This window comes from Miniopterus schreibersii (assembly GCF_964146895.1).
Source record: "Miniopterus schreibersii genome assembly, chromosome: 10".
Lineage (NCBI taxonomy): Eukaryota > Metazoa > Chordata > Mammalia > Chiroptera > Miniopteridae > Miniopterus > Miniopterus schreibersii.
This window is the reverse complement of record NC_138110.1, coordinates 37,243,181-37,262,500: the sequence shown is the minus strand read 5'-3', so window position 1 is coordinate 37,262,500 and position 19,320 is coordinate 37,243,181. Positions and strand designations below refer to the sequence as shown.

The window sequence follows — 19,320 nt, the reverse complement described above, 5'->3', positions numbered from 1 at the left end:
TAATATGCCTTATTACATCCCAGAGTTTCCTTTTAAGGAGGAGCATTTAGAATGAACTTTTAAAGACATATGAAAGGACAAGTTCCATCAAAAGCCATTGGAGTCATGTGTGTGCACGCACATGTGTGCACGTGTGTCTCTAAAATATAAATATGGTTTATATATAAAATATATATAAAGTATAAAATAAATGTATGTGTTATGTAGACTCATATATACTAATATATTAACATTAAAGTTAGAACAATGTATGAGGGGCTTTTAAATTAACATTTGTTGACAGATGTTTATCAATATTTCTGCAAAATGTCAGTGACGCTTATTGGAAGGCATTGTTTTTAGCACAGAGAGACTATTATCTGTTCCCAGTTGCTTGACTTGTTCATTGTGTAATACTCAATAAATTACTTGCTATCCATCCCCCCTACCCATAACCATCCCCCACCTCTTAATCTATGAAATGGGTAGTAATAATTGACTGCAAAAATGTTTAAGAACTTCATATGGAAAAGTCTGCACTAAATACATAAATATAGTAAATGTATTTTGCCATTATGAATAATAAATTCTGTTTTCAATGTTGTCATTGTCCTAACTTGACATTTTTTTCTTTCATAAAATTTGAGTCATTAATTCTCTTTTTATAATTTCTGATATATATGCATAAGTACTTTTCTGTTCTGTGGTGAACTATATGAAGAAAGGAATGTTTTTAAATGCATGGTATATGTCATGGTATTATACTACAGTGATATAATTCAGTGAAATTTTAAAAATTTAATTGCAACATGTATAGAAACATGGAAAGCTTAGTGTTTGTCACTGTCATCTTTTCTTTCTGAGGCTTTTATAACCACCCTAAAGGTCCTTTCAGTCCACTGAAACAATAAAAAAGGGGGAAAGTTCTTTATTATAGAAGTTGTAAAAGAAAATAGAGATCTTACACTAGAATGATATTTGCAAGTAACAATGGGTACTTTTGAAGGTACTTATAAAAGACAAGGCATCATTGCAAGAAAATAGATCCTAACATATTAGAAAAAACAGATGATGTTCATTTGAGAATTCTAAAGAATTTAAGGATATAGGTATGTGATCTACTAACAAAAAATGAGCATGTCTCATTAAAAGATACCTTGAAGGAAAAAAGCAGTTGATAGAAATTGAATCCATCTTTTTAAGTGTTGCTAATATTATATATTTATAGAACATATTGGCATGAACTAAAAATAATCACTGTAATCAGAACCACAAAATTTGTAATGATGAAATAAAGAGGGAGTAATCACATTTCCTAAGATGAAAAATTATGTTTCTCTCATTTTGAAAAATTTATAATAAACAAAATTGTTCACATTATATGTATCTGGACAGTGACACCTTATAGATAAATACATTTAAAGTTTTACATATTGCACACAAGTAAATTAATTTTATACATTTAAAATAAAAGATGTAACTTGTTTTATATCTCAACATTTTATATATTTAAGTTTTTGTCAAAATAAGTACAAATAGATGTCTTTGATTTGCATAGTTTAACATAATATTAAAAATTATTAAAATACCAAAATATCTGGTTTACACTACAGTTCACAAAAAAACAAAATATTGATCATTAGAACCTGAAGATAATGAAAAGAAACCCTTCAATGACATGTGGTAAGTTCAGTTAATGAAAAGGGCAAAATTCAGATACTAAAGTTAGAAGCTATGCATAGCAGACAGAAGCGGTAGTTATCTGAGCACCAGCTACTTAGGAGTTAATTTTTTGATTCTATGGACACCTCTCTGCTGTGATATAGTGGTGGCGGAATAAATAGACAAAATTCCTCCTGATTAAAAGAAATAATGACCAGTACCATGTCTTTTTTGCATCTTATTTTCAGGGAACTCATTTGATCTCAAATCATTTTTAAGACTTTTTTGTCTTTAGACTTCTATGAAAATACAGCGAAGGTTCTTACAAAGCTGGGGTTTCAGAAAAGGTGAGATGCTCATACCATAGACTTTTATGTTGTAGTGAGAGAGATATATTGCACACTAGAGGCATGGCATAAAAATAACAGCATTTTTAGGTGTAGGGATTTTTCTCATGTGTTTGGAAATTGTTCAGAGTTAAATAGAATAAACTGTTTGCCATCCTGCAGGTTGTATTGTATGGGATAACACTTTTCAAAGAATTACACCAGAAATGCACTTATCTGTGTGAATTTAACCTACCTTTGATAATTCAGAAGGTACCTTGTAAATTTTTGGTACATTTGAATTAATATGAACCTTCATTACCACTATAATTAAGACATGCAGAGACATTAAATAGTAGAGACTTCTGATGAGACAGTTGCCATATCAACTAAGAGGAGTTAGTAACTGTGTGCAGACATTCCATTCTTGTCTCCCTACAGTGCCAGTGTTACTGTTTCCAAGTCTGATACCTTCATTTTCATAAAGAAAAATTCCCAGATTCAAAAGTAAGCGAATTTCTTTGAATATCAATTTTTCAAACCTCTGCGTTTTCCTAGTTTTATTTGTAAGACTACGTGAGTTCCTCCCAGTGTTCATCGTCACAACTCCCTATTTGCTAATTTCCAAAGAAATTCATCAGGTTGCTCAAAATATAGATGGAGAAGTAAGTGGACACTGATACAAAACAGAGAAAGAGTGATCATTCTGAGTCTCACCTTTGACACCGAGTAGACACATGCCACTGATGTCATTTGACCCTCAGTCCTGGGACTCTCTTAGGCTCAGCACACAACAGGTGGGGGCCAATATTCTTTAAAAAGGAAAACTCTACCTTACAGTTTCTATCAGAGTTTTTAGTCTTTTTATACACAGTCCTTTGGGTCTTATTCATAGTTTGTCCCCCCTTTTAAAAAAAGATAACCTTATTTCCTTTAGCCAATGGGTTTCCAAAAGCACGTTTGTTATTCTTGACTGATATTAACAGGCCAGTGTAAACCCTAGAAACTTCAGATATTTGCAAAATATATCCATTTCTATTTCATATCACTTTTCCTATAACGGTAGAACTTCACATTATTTTAATAGTTCTTTCTTAGGTTATCTATATAGTATTATTCGTTGAGGGTATTTAAACCCCTCCTCTTTATGCTCCATGTGATAACTTTGCTGTTTTGTTGTTTTCATATCCTGCCCTTGTCTGAGGCGTTGCTTTGTCTTTTCCTTTTCAGGGGAACCGACCCCCTCTGACTATCATTCAAAGTGAGAAAGATGAAACCTAAAATGCGCCCCGCCCCCCCGTCTTCTTCTGCCCTTTTGTTTATTTTTTATTAAAATTGTAACATAAAAATGTCACTCTGAAGAAGAGCCTTGGGTTCATCATTCCCAGCTCCCCTTCCCTGGGAAGAGAATACATTACCTTTTAATCATGTTGGCCTTGCTTTTCCATAAGGCAATAAAAAAAACAGTCTCAACAGAGGTTGCCAGTTATAATGTGTATAGAAATGGAATTAAGAACGTTGGATGACGCAGAATCAGTTCCATAGGGACCCTCCCATCCCCATATTTCCCGAGTTTTTATTTTCACCTTGCCTTCCTCTAGCCTCTCTCCTTAATTTTGTCCTGCCTGATCCTTTCTCCCAACCATGCCCTTCGGATTTTAAACGGGCCTCCTTCCCTACTTTCCCATGTTTTCCTTCTTTCTTACCATCATGCTTCTGCATTTATTTTCTAATGACTTGGTACTCTGTCTACAAATATTCATTAGAGCTGGAAGTCAAAACCTACCTTCTCCTCTGATGCATCAACTGCATATGAACCAAGTTCTGTGAGATTATTTCCTTTTCCTTGAAACTCTACCCATCGCCCTTCTGGTGAATGTAGTTAAGTACCTTTCCCCGTGTCCTGTTTATTACAGGCTGAGTGTTGCGTCACCTGCTCATGCATACGACCTGCAATCTGAAAATGTAAATTCTGGTAGAAACTCTTGCAGGGTGTAATCTGTTGGTCTAAGAGGTTCAAATTTCTCTCATTAGTCTCTGTTCTTTTTTAAATTTTTTTTAAACTGATTTTAGAGAGAAGAAGGGAGAGGGAGAGAAAGATAGAAACATCAATGATGAGAGTCATTGATAGAATGCCTCCTGCACGCCCCCTACTGGGGATCGAGCCTGCAACCCGGGCATGTGTCCTGACCGGGAATCAAACTGTGACCTCCTGGTTCATAGGGTGACGCTCAACCACTGAGCCACGCCAGCTGGGCTTCGCTGTTTATTCCTAAGAAACATTTTCAGCAACCTGTTTTGCACGAACACCATTAAAGTTTTCTTTTTTCTAAAAGCCTTCCTTGATTCTTTTGCCCCTTTTTTGTGCTTTCTACCCTCACTTGGCTCCCCACCATCAGCTGTCTTGAGCCTAAAGTACCCAGAGATCACGTGCAGCTTCCAAGATGGTGCCGAAGGATCCTGCCTTGTTAGTCACGCTCTTGTGTCATCCCACCCCCTGGGTGTGGGCTGCACCTAGTGTCCTGCTTCCAACATATAGAATATGGCAGAAGTGATGAGATGCTACTTTGGAGTTTACATAACAAAAGTTACTCCCTTTCTTGGTTTTTCTTGCCTACTCACTCTAAGAGAAGCCACCTGCCTCACTGTGAGCTGCTGTATGCAGAAGCTCACGTAACAAGGAAATGGGTGAGGCCTCTACCAACAGTCAGCAAGAAACTGAACCCCACCAACAACCACGTGAAGGAGCTTGGAAATGACTCCTGCAATGAAGCCTTCAGATGAGATGCCCTAGCCCTGGCTGACATTCTCACTGCAATCTTGTGAGAAACCCAGAGCCAGAAGACCCAGCTAAACTGCCCCCAAAATCCTGACCCACAGAATCTGTGAGATCACAAATGTTTGTTATAATGTCACTTCATTGGGAGGTAATTTATTACACATCAATAGATAACTAATATACATGCTATTAGAAATCTGATTTATATATATCAGACTTTTTTCATTATCCGATGTAAGTAGTGATAGTGTTCTAATGAAAGAGTCAGCTCTATTTCCCCAGGACCCAGCATAATGCCTGAACCATGATATTGGCTTAAAAAATATATTTATTGCATAAACGATCTAATGAGCACTTTCCAGTTCTCTAAAACTTCCTTAATCACCACCACTGCCAATGAGTTGGGGTATCAATTGAGTTTTGTCTGAGTCTGTCCAGGCTTCTGTAACAAAATACCATAGACTGGGCAACTTGTAAAGGCAGAATTTATTTCTCATAGTTTTGGAGGCAGAAAGTTCAAGATCAAGGCCCTGGCAGTTTCGGACTCTGGTGAGGGCCTCCTTCATGGTTCATATGGTCATCTTCTCGCTGTATCCTTACATGGTAAAAGGGGCAAAAGACTTCTCTGGGGCCTCTTATAAGGGCACTAGTTCAATTCATGAGAGATCTACTGTTTTGACCTCATTACCTCCCAAAGGCCCTGCCTCCAAATATCGGCACACTGGGCATTAGGATTTAACATACAAATTTGGGGAGAACACAAGCGTTCAGTCTATAGCAGGTTTGTTGGTGACTGACTTAGGTAAACATAATCAGGAGAGCTATCTATTGAAAGGGTAACAGGTAGCTCACAGAATTGAGGAAGGCTAGGGAAGGGTGTTCAGTGAAGGCACGAGCACCCAGAGTGGCTAAAGTCTGTTGAAGCTCAGTGAAGTTCCTGCCCCGGGGACACTGATCAGGACATCATATTGTAGGAGACTTGGGCTCTGCTAGACTTTGGATTCTCCCACGGCCACTGTGCATGATCTCTTGCCATTCTGGAGTTGTGCATTCTTCCCTGAAGACCTCAAGTTCAGAATGGAGTTATCAGTTGACTGAGCTGAGGTCATATGCCTGTGCCCCCTGCCAGGGTACAAAGGCAAGGACTGTCTGCGCACCTTTTGGTAGACTGAGGTGAGTTCCTACCTCCCTTTGAAATCACCCAAGTACTACTTCCCCAAATAGGAAAGAAATCAAATGCTGGGGAACCAAAAGTGACAAATGATCATGCCTCCACACAGTAAATGAATTCTTTCTAAGTTCAATAGGAAACCCGCACATTAGAGGAGCAGCTTTCATCAGAGAGAGCTTTAGTATTTTCTTTTAAGGAATTTTGTTTTTCTTTTTTAAAACTTTCTCAACTAGTGGGTTCCTTTTTTAGCACAAACTTTAAAATAATAAGCCATGTATAAATATTAACTACTATTTCTTTCCTGCCACCCACTTGCCATCTATTATAGCCCAGTTTCTACTCAGATGTGTGAAGAGGGAAAAGGGCAGGTTTACATGTTTTCTTTCCTTGGGTATGAAAAGGCCTAGATTATCATTTTTTAGTCTAATGAAATAAATTTACAAAGCACCGGGTGCTGAGCCTGGTACCCACTGTAAAGTCAATGAATGGCATTTCCCTTTGCACCACGTGTTTTTCCACATGTAATTGGAGTTTTTCTTGCTGTAGTTTCATAATGGTACCCTTCGCTGTGGAACTAATTATAAATATTAATCTTCTCCTCTCTTACCTATATTTGTTAATTATTTTCAGCCCCAATAGAAAATCACCCACTAATCATAATCTTCATAATCTGGATTTTTTTCTTTCTATTACTTGCAATTTTGCTGGGCCTTACTTCTTGCTTGTTTCAAGTTTCTGGAACCTTCTGGTGGAGCTGGAACATCCCACTAATGGCCCCCTTTGCTTGTTTTCCTTGATTTTCCTTGCACTCCTTCACCCCCATCTTTGCTTGTGTCGGAATGTCTTTATTTTTCAAGTTGCTGGCTTTCTCTACTTGTCTTTCCCTCTTCTCATCCTCTCTTTGGGCCTTCTTCAGTCTTTATGCCCAGCTACTCTACAACTTCTTTCTTGGCTCATTGAGTGTGGATCTGGTATGTCTTTGGTGAAGTAGCAGCTGAGGAGACTCTGGCGCTCACCATGGCCAATGAAAAGCCCAAGGATTTGCATTTTTTACAACTAAATGGTCAATGATATGTTTTGATCGACATCAAATGGAGACCAGATGGGGAAAAACACTGGTTCTGTGAAAATACCCCCTTTCTCCATAGTGGCATGCCCATTCAGCTCTTACCTTTATATTACAGTAAGGTATCTTGCTCTCAATGTTTAACAAAAAAAGAACAACATGAAAATCCTTGCATACCTTGATCAATTGGAGAATTTTAATGTTTTTCATTTATCATTGTAAAACCAAGGACAATTTTATAACTTTTTTTTGTACGTAGCTGTTACATGTAGGGCAATCTGTCTTTAAGTAGAGATAAATTGCTCTAAAAGAAATGAGTCCTAGATAGTTATCCCTTCAAGTCAAGCATCTTGTTGTTTAAAGAAACTTCTTGTTTAAAATGAAAAAATAAAGTAAAAGTTCTTCCTCTGTGTCTTCTCATATTCGACCTCATATCTACACCTCTATCTTAATTGAAGAACTCTCTAAGACTATCTCTTTTTCTGCCTATTTTGCATCGTATGAACTATCATTTTTAACCATGCATCATTAGTTCAGCTTACACTTATTACATATTTATTCCCTTTCTAGAACTGCATGAGTTGCTAAGGAAACCAAAAAAAATAAAACGTAATTCTTCCTTCAGGAGCTCAAGGTCCAGCAAAGAAGGAAAACTTCTTAAAAAAAGATAAGCACAATCCTGAGAGGACAGTCAAAGGGCTGGACGGCACAACAAGTGGAGAGCTGGATGCTGCTTGAGAAGATTGAAAGCAGGCTTCACGGAGGAGGTGATGTTCAACCTGGGTCCTGAGGGATGAATCAGGTTTTGCCAGGGAGAAGTGGGGAAGCTGTTTCAGGCACGCAGCTGAATAAAGTCAAGCTTTGCGAGTTGCTCAGAAGGGGATCAGGGGAGTTTGAAATCCAGCCCACACTGGGCTTGTTCCCGGGCCCAGGGCTGTATCAGCCCAGAGGAAGGAGCTCAGCACAGCACGAGTGGAACAAAAGCGCATGATTTAAAGAAGGCGACGCCGTGCAGGCTATCATTTTTGCCCTTTGCTTCTGTTCTCTGAACCACGACTCACAAGCCTTTCCAAATTCAGATTCTTCCTGGGTGGTGTGTACAGCAGACGAGTGGACGGCCTTGGAATCTGCAGTGTTTCCAGGCCCACGGAGGATCTCATCTTTTCTTTCTTGCATTTATAATGTTCAGTGCTCATAATGGCAAACAGTCTCCTTAGCTACACAGATATCTCTTCTTTAGCTACTGTTTCCAAATAAATGTTTATTGCCCTTGACTTAACAAGTTCTTTTTTTTCTTCTTTACCTACTTTTTATGTTGTTCTTCCAAAAAGAAGCTTTTGGAAAAGTGGCTCGTTTCTAAAACACACACACACGCACTCACACTCAAACATACCCAAACTTTCTGGAATTTCAATAAACCGTCCATCACTTTAGACTTGAGAGCGATCTAAGAAGCATGAGAACTAAATGTATTCCTCTTATTTACTGATTCAGAAACAAACTCTCAGATGCTAAGGGATGTGCTCCAAGTCATGGCATTAGATAACAGAAGAATCATCTCCAACAAGAGTCGTTGTTGATGTTTCCATGTTGTTGATGAATCATTTGGTCTTCATATCAGAGACTTAATATGAGATATTTTTTCTTGCTACCTTTTTTAATTTTTAACTTTGGACTCTCTGAAGACCTAGGGAATTAATACATATTCCAACAAGTTTCCCTTTCTGTCTTTCCTTTTTCAAATATTAATTTTCCTATTACCAGTTTTGTTTTGTTTTTCATATCACACCTCTTTCTGTGATGGCTTCTAATTTGCTCCCCGATTACTTTGCCAGTGCCACGTTGAGAACGTTCTCAGACTCCTCCAGCACGATCCTGCCTTCTGCCTGGGCTGAGCCCCACTATGTTTCCTCTTTCATCCACTTGCTGGCATCCTGACCACCTTCTTGCTGCTTTGCTGACCCTCATAGGGGGCACCAGAGAAAGGGTCTCCTGTAAGACAGAACTCCACCCCCACCCTTCATTAGCTCTAGCCCTGCTGTTCGTTCTTCAACAGAATTTGTATTCATCTTTTTAGAGACATCCACACTAAGTCTTAGTTTTTAGAAACAGTTTGGGACAGCATATAAATATGGCACTAATGAGTACACAACTTAAAATATACATGTGGTTCTCCTGCCACAATAACATCCTTATATTTATTACTTTCTCCCTGCGGCCCTGGAACTTCACCTTTATAAGATCCACTTCAAGTGGCCAGAGCAATCTTTTAAAAATAAAAACCGGGTCATGTCACTCCTTGTTAAAAATTCTCCAGTGCTCTTCCATTGCAATTAGACCGCAATCCAGGCCCCTTGCCACAGCATATATGGCCCTGCAGGATATGGCCCCTGCACCTCTCTGACTTCCTGCTCTTCTACTCACCTCTCCTGTCTCACTGAGCCTATGCTGCACTGACCTTTCTATTTCTCAAACACACCAAGCTCCTTCTTACCTCAGGGCCTTTGCACTGACTGTGCTCTCTGCCTGGGAGGATCAGCCCCCAGAGCTCCGCCTGGCTGCTCCTCCCAGTATTCAGCACCCTCTGCACTTACTCTCTATTCCATCACTTCTGTTTTCTTCATTGTACTCAACCACTACCTAAAATTATCTCGTTCATTTCTTTGCTTGTTTATTGCTATTGGTATCCTCCCCCTAGAAGAGCACTGTCCAGAGGAACTTTCTGCAGTAAGGGAAATGTTCTCCATGCTGCACTATATGGTAGCCAGTAGCTACATGTGGCAATTGAGCACTTGAAATGTGGTTAGTGAGACACAAGTATGTTTTGTGTGGCTTTGTCTAAGAAGTCAACAGAATACTAGAAAACATCAGAAAACTCTTGTATAAAAGTCATGGAGCATCTATTGCTGAAATATTACTGTAATTCTGGTGGCTCCACTTTAATAAAAACCTAACAGAGCAGGGACAGGTCAAGGGAAAGGCAAATAAAATAAAGTGATGAAAGAGTTTCTGCAGGGCAATGCTAGCCCAAAGAGTGCCTTGGTGTGAATTAGATGGAGGGGTCATCTTTAGTGGACATAGCCCCCAGCCTCACCCCTTCCTTCGAGAGTATCAGAGGAATCTAAGCTAACACTTACCTCCTCAGCAGGCTACTTTGTGCAGGGCCAATCTGCACAATTGCAAGAGTTGCCCAGTATTTCTTCAGCCTAGAATGTTTTGAATGGTGGGCAACTAGTCACATAAAAATGAGAGGAGGGGAGGGGAGGGGAGGGGAGGGGAGGGGAGGGGAGGGGAGGGGAGGGGAGGGGAGGGGAGGGGAGGGGAGGGGAGGGGAGGGGAGGGGAGGGGAGGGGAGGGATTAAGGGAGAGTGACTGAGAGAGAAGATAAAGGGAGAGTTTTGTTTATCAACCTTGAAACGCTAGAATTAGGGGCCCACTTTGAAACTTCAGTGTTCTGACTCAAAAAATTTAAAAAGCAATGAATACTTTTCACAAATAAGCTTCTGAAACTTATACTCCCAGATTATAGACTAAAATGTATGTCTGTTAAAAACGAGCCCCAATAGGCAGTTATAGATAAAAAGAATAATTCAGCACTTACAAATAATTTAATTTTTCAAAATTCAGATTTTCATTGTCTCAAGCCTATATTCCAGAATCCTGATGATCTGTTCCCGTTTCATGCCCATGACTACCTCTCTAGGACTCTGTCCTTGGGAGGGAGGTTGTCAGTGACTCCTCTCTTTCCAGAATCATCTGTTTTTCCTTGCTTTCTACCTCCTTGATTTATCTGAGACACTCAGCTCTGATGACCACCCAGTCCTTGGAATTCAACAAACATTTTATAGAGAGCTTATTATGTGCCAGACACTGTGTAAAATCGCAAGGAAATAAAAATCCATTCCCTCAAGGAGTTCATAGTTTATTGGGGGAGGCAGGCATGTAAATAAGTAATTTCACTACAGTATGATGAATGCAAAGGAGATATATGGTCTGGAGCCTTAAATAGCATACAGAATAGAATAATTAACACAGCTTGGAGATAGGGAAGCAGAGATTTCTTTCCTAAAAAAGAGCCCGAGTTTAAAAGATGGTCAAAAGTTTGCCAGATGATGTGGATGGCCTGCCACTCTAAATAGAGGGGGCACAGCATACAAAGGAAGGAAATGGGAATAAGCAGGGAACTGCGCATAGTCTGGAACTGTGAGGACTGAGCTGTATGAATGGAGCCACAGGAGGTGGTAAGGCTGCCCTGGGAGGCCTGACGGGAGCTGGAACAGAGAGCCCTGAGGCTGTGAGCAGAGGAATAATAGGATCAGATTTGTGCTTTGGAAAGATCACTATGGTAGAGTGTAAGGAAGGGGGACAGAGAGAGGCAAATAGACCAGTTAGTGATGATTATAGTGAACCAGGCATGAGAGGGTCAGAGTTATGGGCCTTGACAGCAAGGCTTAGAGTTGAAGTTCATTCTTGTGTAATCTAGAGATTGCACCTAAGCCTTGGTGATTGGTTGGATGGGAAATAGTGGGAGAAATGATGACTCCCAGATCTCTGGCTTGTAGGTCAGGGAATGGGAATGTTATCTGCCAACTTGGATGTAGCAAAGGCAGGACAAGTGTTGGCAAAGAGACAGTGAGTTTGGTCATGAACTTCATAATTTGACCAATGTCAGATATTGGACACTGATAGAAGAATGTAAAATAATCTCAGCTTTACCACTTAAGTATGGATCTTACCCTAGGTAAATTTTATAACTACTCTGGGCTTTGGTTTCCTTACCTATAAAGCTATTGGCACAGTGCCTGGCATACAATATTTTCATATTATCAAATTTCCCCCAACAGCCCTGTGAGGAACGGGGAAGATATTATTATTCTCAAGAAATTGAAGCCCCAAGTAACTTGCAGAAATTATAATGTTCTATGTAAAAGCACTTTGTGAAACAATATCTTATTGTTTATTTGCTATTGTTATATCTTCCTTTGGTTGTACTCACAAGTCAGTAGTACTCCAATTCACATATACTGGATCTTTAATTCTCTCAGGTTGATAATGGTTTTCATAGTTTCTTGACAGCCCGAGGGCAAAGGCTGGTCCTTGCTAATGTTTACTGAGAGTGCTAAGAACTCAGGCCATTCTCAGTGCATGCTTCCTGATGGAGGGAGCCTACAGAAATGGACTTAGCTGAGTGGCTGGAGCTTTCTTTGGTAGCTTGTTCTGCCTTCAGCTGCCTTTGATTGGCATTTACCCCACAGGGGGGAAAAGTCATATTCTCTGGGCAATATAGCATATTAAACACTAGAGAATCTATGCATAGGCTGTGTTGTATATTCGCAGGAATCACAATATTCTGGATTTACTGTGTTTCCAAAATGGAACATGTATAATGCTAAAAATTAAGAAATATTCATTTTCATTTATGTTGGCAGTAAAACCAAGTAATATGATCATGCTGAAAATGCCCTGGGTCTGTTGCAGAGTAAAAAGTTGTTTTTAAAAAACTAACAACTTTGAGCACAAGGCAGTTTCTGTTTTCACTTTACCTCAAGAACTCATTGCACCCGAGTCTAAACCCATGAGAATAATAAAATAATTATAGTTTTATTTTACTGTATTCTGACACTGAATTTGATCCATCTATGTCTGCATATTTCAGGTAGGGGGAAAAGTGAAACTGGCTAGGTAAAGCTGATATTTTTTTCATAATCTTAAATTCTCTCTGAAGAGACCTTTGTCATCATTTACATATTTCTTACTAAAAATTTCCTTATCAATGATCTTAGCACTCTGAGCACATCAATTAATCCAACAGTCATATACATCCCCCAAAATACTTTTAAGGAATAGGTCTGTTAATCAAGCAATGCTTTATTCTGAACCTTTGGCCTCTGCATGCAGCTATGAGGACAGACAATTTTAAGAGTAACACAAATAGCATTTTGGGAGGCGTCTCTATCACAGTGTTTATAAGGATTGCTGATTTTTTTTGAAAGAGAGAGAAATATAAAGATTGTAAAGGACAACTTTAAGCCCATACTGGGCACAGAAATTTCACTCTGAATTGCATCCAGTTCAAGGGTTAAATGAAAGCAAAGCAGTCACTTCAACCATATTTTTGAAGAAAATAAAACAGCTTGATGTAAGTTAAATGAAGGGAGTCCATGACTTAAAAGAAATGGACAGATAGAGAAAAAGGTCACAAGATTAAATTTTCCCTGAGGGGAAAGTCCTTCTTTGGAATCATTAACCTTCCTCCTTCCAGGTCACTCCTGGAAAAACAGCGGGAAATCCTCCTGTGCCTGGAGAGATGGGTGCATCCCAGCAGCCCAGCGACCTGGTGGCTGCAGCCGGGCCTGCCGGTGCCCCAGGTCCCCTCCAGGCATGCAGGATTTTAAGACCTTTGTTTCAAAGAAACGAAATCTCTCCTTTTTGAACTCTGAAATAACAAAATGTGGAGTATATTTTTAATATGAAAAGTCTAATCTGTTTCTCTTAGACAAAGGAAATGCATAAACTGCGATAGCAGTTGTCTCTTGAGTTGCAGTGATTTTGTATTTTCCCACACTTTCTAGATTTCCTTATAGTTAATAAGTTTAAAAAAGAGTTGTCTTTGTTGTTAAAATATGTAATCATTTTATATCTGTATACATTTTTTTGCTGTTTTCATTAACTAATGTTAAGGGCATATTCTTGGGTGGAATAGGCAAGCTTTTCTCTTGGTGTGCATTTACCACTTTTTCAACATATTTACTGCAATTTATGTTGTTTACATACTGACTTGTGAAAAGGGGACACAGTATATTAATAAGAAAACTTTTGAGACTAAAATGAAACTTTAAAAAAATGTAAATATGTCCTGGCAAAATGATCCTTAAATGTCTCTCTTCAATTTACTTTTTCCAGCACCCAAGTAAGAATAAGTATAATTATCCAAGTATGGCTGTTAAACAACATTTACATTTAGTTGAAATAAAGCCGATTTCTACACTACAGTGTAATAGCAATTCCGGCCTTGCACCCCGAGCTCTCCTTACATGATGCACCAAAAGTAAAACTCCATTTTTCAAATAGAATTGGACTGCTTATCACAAAGCATGCGACAGAAGAGTAGGCCAAAGTCAAGACAAAACTAACAGCTCTGAAGTGTACAAAAGCCCCCTGTGAGGTTCCCTCCACCCCTCTTTATTGTCTCTAAATTGATACTAAGAAAAAGGACAGGATATTTTTCAGACCTGCAAGGAAAAGAAAGATGCATATACCTCATTGCTATGTAGAGAGACAGGAAAAGTGCTCTGTTCAGGTTTTGTGGGTGGTTTGTAAATTCTTTTCCAATTTGACTCTAAAGCAAGAGAGAATGTTAAAGATTTTGAAAGACAATGAGGCAATTTCGCAGTCCCTAGAGAATAAAGACAAACCGAAGCATCCACGAGAGAGAGGAGACACAAACACACTTTGTGAGCCCTCCGCTCGGTGCGGGCCAGGCCCTGCTAAGCTCACGGGCCTCGGCCGTCGTTACCTTTTGCTCGGGTCACACACTGATTGAATACCCAAGAAGTGAGAATCTTATAGGTAACTTACTATGTACTATAAATTGGGCACAAAGGTAACAATTTCCTGACTGTGGTGTGGGAGGAGAAAGAATTGTATGCCTCACTGTTTTCTAGCCAAAATGCATTTCTGAAGCAGGAAATCAAAAACACATCACAAACCTTACAACTAGACTAAACACATTAAATCTGCTGATATTAGTAACTGTCACGAGGCTGCCAGGCTCAGGGAGCAGCAGCTACTGACAGTTACCCACTCCCTGCCTCTAAACACACTTTGCTCAGATACCCTGAAAAGTGAACAAATATTCCATTGTTGCTGCAGTTTATTAAATGGTCCCCTGGAATTCCCTGCAGACACTGCTTAAACAAAAATAACGAATGGGACACCCATTTGATGCACAACACAGATCTGAACTGAGAAGCAAAATAAAAGGTTTCAAGTGACATAGGCCAGAACATGTCTGAGCACCCCCCCCCCAAATAAATCACTAAAATGTCCATTCTCTAAGCTTCCTTTGTTTTCATTTGCTCCAAAATACATCGTATTAATTCTCCACTCATTTTACCTCCATTTCACCTTTCGATAGCAAAATACTATCATTTTAAAATTCTGAGGCTCTAAAAAAAATTGGATTCTGTTTCAGATGGACGTTTGCTTACTGCAATGCCTGCTTATTACTGAGGCTTCACGAGGTTTTATATCTGGCTTTCAAAATTAAGGCTTTATTTCTTTTCTGTCAATTTGATTCGAAGGGCAGGTATCTTTCTAGCACCAGTTAACTGTCTACAGAACATCTGATCCATTTATTCACAAGACCAGACTTAACTCCCTTTAAGTCGACTCCTTTGTTTATAGCGGTGTCTTTCCCACTGCCCACCAGCCCAAAGCCCATTTTTCTATCTGGTGCAAGGTTAAGCACAAGGTAGGAACTGGTCTAATAAGAGAACATACTGTAGTCTCAGGCAGATTTGCCTGGTGTCCCTCTTTCTCCAGAAACCACCATCAAGAAAAGTGCCACATGGAGCTAAAATATGATAAAGGTGATGATTATCACCTCCTGAAAAACCTTAAGAACTCAAAACTAAGTGGGATGTGCCTCACATGGTACATTTACCTTTCCTTTGTTCCCTTTCTCTCCTCACCCCCCACCACCCAGCCTTCTATTTTCATTGATCATGAAGATTTATAAAGTAACTGATATTAAGGAAGTAGACATGAAGATTTTTCTGACATAAAATTGATAATTTTAATCCTTGTCATCAATTATTTCATAGGAATTGTAGTTTCAGAATGAAAAGATACGATCATTCTAGTGTGAAATAAAATTTCAAAAATGAGTCAGCTACAGTGAAGGAAAGACAAAGACAAGGGAAAAAAGAAAGAAAACCTTCAAGTAAAATGTTTTATTTCCATTTGTTTCCAGGGCTTTGCTGATGTGAGGGCCAAGGAGGAGGCTAATACATCTCACTTTAGCAGTGCTAATTGTTTGCATTATCACAATAATCAAATGCAACCATATTAATCTCTCTGGTTATTAACTTGATTTTTACACATTAAGATTTAGATTTAATCCCTTGGGACCATCTATTAATGCTTTTAAAGTTGAAGGGTTTCAACAGTTTTAAGTTCTTTCCCTTCTTTTAGCTGCAGGCAGTAAAATCTGAACGTGTGTGGAGTTTTGTATTTTGCATTCCTGGGGGATTTTCAGACACAGTGCTGTCAAGGACCATGAATCATGTTAATACATAGCAACCTCTACAGCTATTAAAATGTCTGCAATAATGTGATTATTTTAAAATGGAAAAACTAATATCACATGTGTTACTTAAAGATCAACTATTCTTTTAAAGTCACAGGGAGAATGTATTTGGAGAAAAAAAATTGAAGTTGTTTTTGCATGCGGCCAAAAATGTGAAATGTCTCATCTACTGAGAAAGAAAAACTTTCAGGTCTTTTTACAAAATACATTCTTACTGAGCTCCGGGTCAACAGAGCATAAAAATGGCAAAAAGTCCAAGATCAATAAGCATGAAGAGCTGTTTTATTTCTGTTTGAGCAAGTTGTAGCGACAGTGACCTGCTGGAACAGTCTCTAGCTTTATGCTTTCATAGTCACAGGATGATGACATCCAAGCAGAAAACGGAGTTCTGCCTGTTCTGATGAGCTGTCAGTGTGGACCCTGCATTATAGCTTGCCCCCCATTGGCTTAGGGATCAATCTAGAAATTTATTAAAATTATTAGGGATCAGTCTAGAAATTTATTACAATTATTATATAGGCAGATATGTGTAGGTAAACTCCAGGAAATTATATGAAGCATTTGTATCATAAGACATACAATATAAGAAGAATAAGAGTACATATTTTTTCACTGCTTAATGAGAATTAAATTATCTTAGTGTCCTGGTTTCTATGTTGATTTGTTGTTGTTATGGTTAATCCTCACCTGAGGATATTTTTTCCCATTGATTTTTAGAGAGAGTGGAAGGGAGGGAGGGAGGGGGAGAGACAGAGAGAAAAACATCCATGTAAGATGTGAGAGAGACACATTGATTGGTTGCCTCCTGCACACACCCCCACGGGGACCAGCCATCTAACCTGCAACCCAGGTACTTGCCCTTGACTGAGAATAGAACCCAAGACCCTTCCTTTGGTGCATGGGCTGACACTCTAACCACTGGGAACACAGGCTCTATGTCGATTTTAAAAAATTAAGGGCACAATATGTGTTTGTTACAGGTATCTCACTCATTCAACAAATCATACCAGAGCCCAGGAATAATCTACCCCATAAACAATATTTCTGAGATTTGCATAGTATTATTTGTCTTATTTCTAAAATGTCTCAATTTTTAAAAAAGCATAGCCTGCATCATATTATTATGCATATTTCTTATTAGTAAGGATATTTTATAATGTTATTTATTTTTATCTGAGAATAAAAAATAAAAAATCAGTTTTGGTATTTGAACAAAGCAAAAAATCTCATTTATCAAATACTAATAAAATGATCACACTCATTCATACAATAAAGGTTTATTGAGTACCCATGCTGAAACATCTCTCTACTAGGTCTAAACAGTGGCTGACCGAAGGCTTCGGGCAATTTCCAGACGTAGCTCAGGGGTGCGTTCTCACAGAGTTGAAGCTGTTTGGCCAACTTCACTTTCTCCCCAGTGGAGCCTGACCTCTCACACTTTGCTAATCACATCTTAGGTCAGGCTATGAGCCTGGGCCTCCTGTTTGTAGATTTACATGTGTGGGTGATGATAACAATCCTTGGTTTACAGTTTCCCTATAGTTAAAGTGAATTAACCTCATTTGCAGGTGATGTTTCCTAATCTCATTTATAACAGATAAGTGTAAAGGAAATAGCCAAGCAAATATTCAAAATCAGTGTCAGCCAATTTTATTGCTATGTATTAGTCCAGGTTCTCCAGAGAAAGAGAACCAATGGAATATATAGATACATAAAAAGAGGAGCTTTATTATAGGAATTGGTTCATGAAGTTATGGAAGCCAAGAAGTATCACGATCTGCTGTCTGCAAGCTGGACAGCTAGGAAAGTCGACGGTATAATTTAGTCGAAGGTTGAAGGCCAGAGAACCAGAGCTTTCAACAGTGGAGAACAGAAGAATGTGGACGCTCCAGGGCAAGGTGAGTGAGAGAGAATTCGCAGTTCCTTGGCCTTTCCTGAAACAGTCCCTGTTTCAGGGCTGTGTGCGTGCTTGCTGCTGTGCTGGACACACAGAATCCTGCAACCCACAGCACAGATGTGGCCTCGTGGAGATTATGGTCTAACTAGGGAGATGGAGGTTTTAAAAACTAATCGCACAAACATTACGCTGCAATGATATCCACTATTAAGTACAATGAGAACATATAACAAGAACTCAACTTGACCGAATTACAGCCCACATAGTGACTATGGATGCAGAACAGTCAGAGCGCAAAAGGACGACACAGGACTAGGACACAACAAATAAAGTAGAAGTTAACTGCAGCCTGCTGACAAGTTGTAAAAGAAGTGTAATTTTATTAATGTGTAATTCAGAAGTCTCTCTAAAGAAGTGGCATTTAAGGTGAAATACGAAGAGTGAGTTGAAGTAAGGCAGGCTAAGGCAGAGTAGGTGTGGGGGCCAGGGTGAGAGGAAAAGGTTAGTGTTTGAGGCACAGAGAGTACTATGAGTGAAGGTCAAGGTCCTAGAGGTCACGGCATCCAGCTTACATGGAGGAGGCCAGTGTGTCCAGAATGGAGTGACACTGGAAGGAGAAGCAGGGGCCAAATCACTGTGCTGCACGCAGGCCATGTTAAAACAGCAAACCCAGATATTAGGAACAAGAGAAAGTTATCAAAGAATTCTGCACAGGGGAGTGGCATGAGCAGATTTGAAACTGAAAATGAGCACAATTGTAGTGAGAGATCATTTTCATCTAATCTATTGAGAAAAATTAAACAATAAGACAATGTCCAGAGCTGGCAAGGCTGTGGCAAATAAATACCTCCCTATACTGTTGGAGTGAGTGTAAATCGATGCCTTTTTTTGAAGAGCAATTTAGAAATATATATACAAAAATTTAAATGACCAAGCAGTTTCAATATAAGAAATTTAAACTATGAAAATATTCTCAAACTACAACTAATTATACAACAAGGTTTAACAAAGTATCATCTTTAATATTGAAAACTTCAACAACAAAAACTGGAAATAATCTAAATGTCTATAAGTAGAGGACTGGCTGAATAAGTTACGATTCAATCAAATAATGAAATATTATGCCACAT

The 19,320-nt window shown here is 39.0% G+C and overlaps 1 long non-coding RNA gene across 2 annotated transcripts in view; it reads left to right on the top strand.

Annotated features, from left to right (window-relative positions):
• Window positions 1-4,303, top strand: part of LOC308562896 — a 7,550-nt gene extending 3,247 nt beyond the window's left edge. For both annotated transcript variants that reach the window (XR_013999690.1, XR_013999691.1), the window contains exons 2-3: window positions 2,409-2,474; window positions 3,198-4,303. This is a non-coding gene — a long non-coding RNA (uncharacterized lncRNA). The remainder of the gene's footprint in view (window positions 1-2,408; window positions 2,475-3,197) is intronic.
• Window positions 4,304-19,320: the final 15,017 nt, after the last annotated feature.